The 7,935-nt window shown below is 39.3% G+C and overlaps 1 long non-coding RNA gene across 1 annotated transcript; it reads right to left on the bottom strand.

Moving 5' to 3' along the window:
- Window positions 1-5,125: 5,125 nt before the first annotated feature.
- Window positions 5,126-7,731, bottom strand: LOC146306237 (uncharacterized). Its single transcript, XR_014769035.1, has 3 exons — window positions 7,574-7,731; window positions 7,331-7,417; window positions 5,126-5,627 (listed from the first exon to the last, which is right to left on the bottom strand). It is a non-coding gene; the product is annotated as an uncharacterized LOC146306237 (long non-coding RNA).
- Between the last annotated feature and the right edge of the window lie 204 nt (window positions 7,732-7,935).

The following is a 7,935-nucleotide window of genomic DNA, read 5'->3' on the forward strand; positions in this document are numbered from 1 at the left end:
ATGGCAAAGAACTCTCTGAGGATGTGACAAATAGAATTGTTGCTCTCCACAAAGATAGCCTAGGCTATAGGAAGATTGGTAACAGCCTGAACCTGAGCTACAGCACGGTGGCCAAGGTCATACAGCGGTTTTCAAAGACTTCTTCCACTCTGAACAGGCCTCGCCAGGGTCGTGCAGAGGATGAAGAAGTGGGAGGTCAGCCTGTCAGTGCTCAGACCATACACCACACGTTTGCTGAAGACAAGCAGTCCAAGAGCATGAATTACTGGAACCACGTCCTGTGGTCTGATGAGACTAAGATAAACTTGTTTGGCTCAGATGGTGTCCAGCATGTGTGGCGGTGCCCTGGTGCATGGTGGTGGTAGCGTCATGGTCTGGGGCTGCATGAATGCTGCCGGCACTGGGGAGCTGCGGTTCATTGAGGGAAACATGAATACCAACATGTACTGTGACATTCTGAAACAGAGCATGATCCCTTCCCCTCAGAAACTGGGCCACATGGCAGTTCTCCAACATGACAACGACCCCAAACATCTAAGATGACAACTGCCTTGCTGAGGAGGCTGAAGCTGAAGGTGATGGAGTGGCCAAGCATGTCTCCAGACCTGAACCCAACTGAGCACCTGTGGGGCATCTTCAAGCAGAAGGTGGAGGAGCGCAAGGTGTCTAACATCCACCAGCTCCGTGATGTCATCATGGAGGAGTGGAAGAGGATTCCAGTAACAACCTGTGAAGCTCTGGTGAACTCCACGCCCAAGATGATTAAGGCAGTGCCAGATAACAATGGTGCTCACACAAAGTATTGATACGTTGGGCACAATTTGGACATGTTCACTGTGAGGTGTACTTACTTGTGTTGCTATCTATTTAGACAATAATGGCTGTGTGTTGAGGACAGTAAATCTGTACTGCTATACAAGCTGTACACTGACTAGTCGAAGTTATATCCAAGTTTCATTTCTATAGTATTGTCCCTTGAGAAGATATAATAAAATGGTTGCTGAAACGTGAGGGGTGTACTCACTTTTGTGACATACTGTACCACTAGCCATGCCATTAAATAGAGGACTAGAGCTGTGACTATTCAACACCTTTAAGGTATCATATAAAATAACCCAGTATGTAGTACTGAAACTTCTCCAGTCAAAAGATATATCAATATATACATTCAATCCTTTTGGTATAATCCAGAAAAACAATTGTATTTGATTTTGCTCAAGCCAAATCATCTCAAGTGTTTTTCATGAAGAAGAACTTTTGAATACTTTGACTGGTATTGGTCTCATTTTAGGGTACTGATATTGATACTGCACTGTAAAACTGAATGCTCAAATGAATTATTTGTAGTAAGCAGTGAAAACTTTTGTTTACTATTCATGTGCAGCATGTCAATATGCAGTGGGAGTGGAGAGTGGGAGTGGAGGTGGCTGTGCAGGCGACGGCCCCACTGGTACAAGAAATGGCAACAGTGGCGGCCCCACCGGGAAAAGGGACGGCTGCAGCCCCACCAGAACAGGAGGAGGTGGCGGCGGCCCCACTAGAGCAAGAGAGATGAAGGCTGGGTTGCTGGGCAGTGAAACCTCCAGTGCCATGCTGAGAGGCATGATGTCAGCAGCAGCCACGTTTACGTCTGAGAAGCTTCTCAGACAACGACTTAGGAACTGGCTCAAGCAGGGAACTGGCTGGCTGAGAAGCTGGCTTCAAGCTAATATTAATTAATACTCTTCAGGTCTCTCTTTTGGCTGCAGCGGCCCAGCCAGGGCTTTTTGCGCCGTTGTTAGTTCAGCGAGGGGAATCACCTCCACCTGTTTTCCAAATATGGTATGAGTGAATCCCGGAGGAGGAGGCCCCTCGAAGACAAAGCAGAGCGGTAGAAGCGCGTGAATCGTGTTCAAGAGACTCAACCTCCTTTGTTCCCATTCCCCTTTCCCCAAAAGTTAAGTTTTAATATAATGATAAATAAATAAAGAGATATAAAGCTTTCAAACGCCTATGAAGTTCTTCCCTGCACCTTACAGGGCTGGAGGTGGCTGCAGCAGCCCCACTGAGAGTGGAGGTGTCTGCAGAAGTGACAGCCCAGCCGGTACAGGAGTTGGAGGTGGCGGAGGCCCCACCGGGACAGGAGGAGGTGGCAGCGGCCCCACCAGAGCAGGAGAGATGAAGGCTGGGTTGCTGGGAAGCGAAACCTCCGTTTTGCTGGGCAGCTGAGGCTCTGGGACGCTGGGCAGCAGACAGGCATGATGTTGGCGACAGCCACGTTTACGTCTGGGAAGCTTCTCAGACAACAACTTAGGAACTGGCTCAGGCAGGGAACTGGCTGGCTGAGAAGCTGGCTTCATTGCCTGGAGAATCAATATAGGGATGCAAGCTTCTCTTTAGGTCTGCAAACACTGCCAAGGTCTGAGACATTACAGGACTGTCCAAAGTTCTGGGCCTTGACAAAATAGTTCTTTCCATTAAGGAATACACAAATAGTCCGCGATTTAAATCATAGCAGCCTTCAATGGCTGAAAATAGTTGAATCAATTCTGAGTTCACCTTCTTCAGCTCTTCTAAAACAGAAAAGTCTGCTGGGTCCATGGTTGCTGGTTCGTTCTGTTACAGTTCAAGAATCTTCAGGTTTGGACCCAAATAGAGACAATACAGACAGATGGGAGCAGTTAAGTGATATTTAATAAATAAAACAGAACCAACAAAAGCCTACACCAATGAAACACAGTAAGAGTCTTCAAAGCAGGAAAAAACAAAAACCCAAATGAATCCGTACAGGGGAAAACAAAATCACGAGCAACAAGACTCCATTAGCAAACACTAAGGTAAAGACAAACTGAAGAGTATGAACCAGAAACTAAGGAGAAAAAGACACAGGATTAAATACATCAGGGAGAGGGAGGATAACAAGACTCAGGTGAGGGCAGTCAAGGACAGGTGAAAATAATCAGTGATCAAAAAGAGCGGGAAACCAGACAAAGTCAGGAAGTAAAAACAATAAATACACACAAGGGAAAACACACCAAAATAAAACAGGAAGTGACTAAGAAAAACCCAAACCATGACCCCATACCCAGACCTACTTATTGCTTCTCTCATGTAAAACAGGCTCTGATGTGTCCAAACTCCAATTTAAAGTTTCTCAGATGAACCAGTAAATACAACATGAGACGTGTACTTCAAGTACTCTAAGTGCAGTACTTCTACTGTATGATTACTTTTTCTTTTTAATGTGTCTTATTGGCCTTAAATGACTCTGTTACTTCATATATTTTATTTTGTTTTATATAAAATCAGAGAATTCAGAGAATCATGTTGATATAGTTGTTTGATATTGTGTTGTTGTTGTTGTTGTTGTTGTTGTTGTTGTTGTTATTGTATGAGTAAAGAAACACAGTACAGGCTTGAATCAGTGGAAAGGCTCAGCTCCACCTGCTGCAGGCAGTGAGAGGCTCCAGCACCAGATTTGAAAGACATATTTAAAATAGATATGTGCTGCGTATCACGTCACATCTGAAGCCTCTTCTATGGACTTCAGTTAAATCAAAGAAAATCATATTCTTCACTTCCTGCCTGGACATAAAATCATGAGATAATGTCACACATTAGCTTCATGATGACACTTACACAACTCTTCGGATAGCAGAAGCCGTGTGAGTCCCTCCTGTCAATTGTCTTATTCGATCAATTTGAGTTTCTCCATTTTTAGCATCAAAGGTATCAAAGTAATAATGGACGATGAATGTTGTGGAGAACTGGATGATGGCAAACTGTAAAAAAGAAGAAAAAATGTAAATATGTATGGATATAAATGGAAATATGTTTTCAACAGTCAAGCTATGAAATAAAGATAAAACACTTAGACTGTGGGAACATTTAAGAGAGTGAACAATTCTGGAGGAGTGTTTAGTAGATGTTTGATGGACCATTTTAATTTGACAACTGCCAACATCATTCTTTGTAATGTGTCCATTGGTGAATATTAAAAAAATACTTTCTTTATTAAAGGGAAACTGATTTTCAACCAGCTTCTATGACACAACTCCAGAAACTATGGAAGATCATTTCTGCAAATGAAAAAAAAAAATATCCCCATGGTCAGTCATAATTAAATTTAACAGACTTTAACAGCTCAACAAACTAAATCACAGGTTAATAGTCTCGGTGTCATCTTGGACTCTGACTTAAGCTTTGAGGCTCGCATTAGCAAAGTGACCAAGGCAGCAATCTTTCAAAGTAAAGCCTTTTTTTTTTTGCAAAGCAGGACGTAGAGAAATTTGTACATGCTTTTATCACTAGCAGGTTGGACTACTACAATGCACTGCTTACCAGCCTGTCAAAGAGACTGATTGGAAAACTTCAGTTAGTCCAAAACTCTGCTGCCAGACTTTTACAAGGACAAGAAAAAGAGAGCACCTTACTCCTGTTTTAGCTGCCCTGCACTGGCTCTAGATTTCTTTTAGAGTTGATTTGAAGGTTCTTTTTTTCATCAGGATCTGCTGATGCTGGTATTTTTTACTATTCCTAAAGTAGCCCACAAAACAAGCAGGGAAGTTGCTTTTAGCTGCTTTGCTGTGAGACTGTGGAACACACACTTTTAAAACTCAACTGAAAAACAACTTGTTCAGGCAAGCTTTTAGTTAATGTAATGCATTTCTACCCTCGTCTGTCATTTTTACTATCTGCATTTGTCTGCCTATTTTTTAAGATTTTATATTACTAAGAATTTATTTTATTTTATTATTTACTTATTTATTTATTTTCTCTTTTTTGTGATTCTCTATTTTGTCTTTTTAATAATGTACTGCTGTTTTTTTAATTTTTCACTGTGATTTTATGCATTTCTGGCCTGTTTTTCTTTATTACCTATGTTGTTGCTTTTTAATGCCACATTGTAAAGGACTTTGAGTTGCGTTATGTATGAAAGGTGCTATATAAATAAAGTTATTATTATTTATTATAATTATGACATAAAGTCATAATTTAATAAAAAGTCATAATGATTAGACAAAAAAATTACGATTATGGGAATTATAAAATACCCATTTTGAATTTTTATCTCATAATTATGACTTGCATTGGGATTTTTTTTTCTTTCACTGGGAGAAATGGATTCCATGAGACACATCTGGATCAAGAGAGGAGCAGCTCATGACATGAAACAGATCACACAGACGGTGATATTTACATCTTTGTGCTGCATAGAAAACAGTTTTATGAACAGATCATCTTTCCAGAGGTGAAATATCCTTTTATGAAGATATTAGGGGTTGAAGCTTCAGTAATCATCTTGACTTCTTTATGTTTTGCCTCTAATGATGAAAGAAGCAGTGGTGGAAAGAGTACTGTACTCAAGTAGAAGTAAATATTAATGAAATATTACTCAACTACAAGTAAATGTACTGGGGGTAAAAATGCTCAAGACAATTACAAAGTATTCTTTTCAGAAACTACTCAGAGTATTAGTTATTATTTAACTGTGGTTTAAATAGAATAAAACAATCCTACCTTTGTATTATTTCCCTGGAATGAGCCGATCATATCTTTCACAAACTTCTTCATTCTTTGAAAATCTGATGACGCCACACTTCCTGAACCGTCCAACAGAAAAGCGATGTCTGCTTGTGTTCCACACACTGTGAAAAAGAAGAGAGGATCAGTGTCTCAATAGCTGTGGCCTCATCTTAGTTTCTGTAGTGTTGTGTTACTACTTGGTTATTTTCAGAATTTATATTAAGGCCTTTTCGGTGTTCTTTGTAAAAGTATTTTTATCCACCATCATTTTCTTTTTTTTAAATTTACTTTTTATTGACATTCAGCGACAAAGTAGTATGTACATCTACTTCAATTATTAGTCACAGAGTATCAGCCTGAATGTCCCCTTTTTTTAGGACAAAAAGAACACAAATAAAAAAACATATCATGAATATTAACACACAGGGAGTGAGATGTGGTTATTGCTACATACACATGATGTATTATCTACGGTTAGCAGTGTCAAAGTCCGGCCTGCGGGGTATTATGTAATCCATCCATTTCTTCCAACATAAGAAAAATAGGTCCCTCTTTTAATTCACATCTGCTGTCAGTCTCTCCATCTTGCAAATGTCCGTTGCAATGTCCATCCACATGTTTAAAGTTGGGCTCTCCTGTGAAAGCCATTTTTTTGTAAGGGCTTTTTAGCTGCTACCAACAAAATACTACACAGATATTTGTCTCTTTTTGGCCATCCATAGAGCATGAGTCCAAAAAATAAAATTTTACTTTGCATAGGTATGTGACTCCCAAAAATTTCTTGCATTGCATTATGTATTCCCTTCCAGTAAGTTTTAATAACATGACAATCCCAAAAAACGTGATAATGATTTGCATTTGTATTTCCAGCAAGCCGGGGAGTTACCTTCACAGTGAAATGTTTGGCAAGGTGTAAGAAAATATCTTATCAGGCTTTTCCAGCCAAACTCCTTCCAACTCTGTGAGCTGCTACATTTCCATTGATATGCCCATACTGTTATCCACTCCCCCTCCGTTATATCTATCCCTCCCTCCTTTTACCATTTTGTTTTTATATATAGGGTTGAATGTATTTTCATGTTCATAAGCCCTTTATATAGACCCGAAATAATACCTCTATCTTTATTTGAACCATATGCCCTTTTAAATAGGTCTAACAGCTGTTTGCTTGATTCTGTTAAGCATTTTATCTTGTCACTGACAAACACCACATCATTTTCAGTCATTTTTCGTTCGTACTAATGATTGTTTTACTTTCCAGCAGTTCCAGTCCCTGCCTGTTTGATTATTTTTAAAATAAAACAATTTAATTGTGAAGTAATGTCCTTAAATTATGTCCTGGGGTGTAATTCCCCAGGTGCAGTTGTTTGGTTTCTCTTCTCCACTTATTGACGCCTCTCCTCACCACAAATAACAGACCGGCTTTTGTGAGTTTCTTGATAAAAAGTGATAAGTTTGTATGTTATAAGAAAGTGGAAAATAACATGAAAAACATCTTAATAGAAGGATACAATTTTCACCTAATAACATGAAACTCATCATTTTTTTCTTAGTCTGGTGTGACAGCAATATGTTTCCATATTAAACAAGAACAAATGTGATGAATGAGTTTTGATCCAGGAACGGGGCTGCAAATTCAATTCACATAGTGGGCCCTGTGTGCATCACAGTTATTGCATTTCTATTTCTTTTGAGTGATACAGACCAATGTATTGGACTGCATGAACTTTTAAAAAAAACAAGTTTACATCAGGAAAGAAAAAGGAAAAGGATACATGCAGTAAAACCTGACGTGAGAGGACATCTAGAGCAGAGACAGACTTACTTTCAGCTGTTGTGTTGGAGGCGTCAGATGGAGGCTGAGTAGAAAACTCCTCATCAGTGCTGTCAGAGCTCCTTCTCTGTACAAATACTGAAAAACAATACAAACCATCTCAAGATGACACACAGTTTAAGTTCAATTAAAAGCTGCTACTACACTATAAAATTACAATCAACTAATCTGATCATTTGAGACACACTTTATATTTAAAATGGAAAACACTGCTGAAAAACTTTCTTCTTTTACCTGAGAGAGGATCTGTTTTTAAAAAGAAGATGATCAATACAATGTTCAGGAGAACGACAGTGACCTGGACAGTCCGCTGCATGTTTCTGTCGTCTGTATCTCTTCACTGTCAGTACTGAAAACTGCTGCTGCTGCTGCTGACAGTTATAACAGCACGTACATGTGACACAGTGTGGGATGCAACCAGCGCTTTATAACATGAAAGTATGGAAGCCCATTTCCACCACTGAAAAAAGAAAAAAATATCCCCAAGGTAAGTCATAATTATGAGATAAAAAAAAGTCATAATTATGACATAAAAGTGAGAATTATGAGAAAAAAAACCTCATAATTATGAGATAAAAAGTCATAAAAGTCAAAAT

This window comes from Lutjanus erythropterus, chromosome 23, assembly GCF_056507025.1.
Source record: "Lutjanus erythropterus isolate fLutEry1 chromosome 23, fLutEry1.hap2, whole genome shotgun sequence".
NCBI classification, from domain to species: Eukaryota; Metazoa; Chordata; class Actinopteri; order Lutjaniformes; family Lutjanidae; genus Lutjanus; species Lutjanus erythropterus.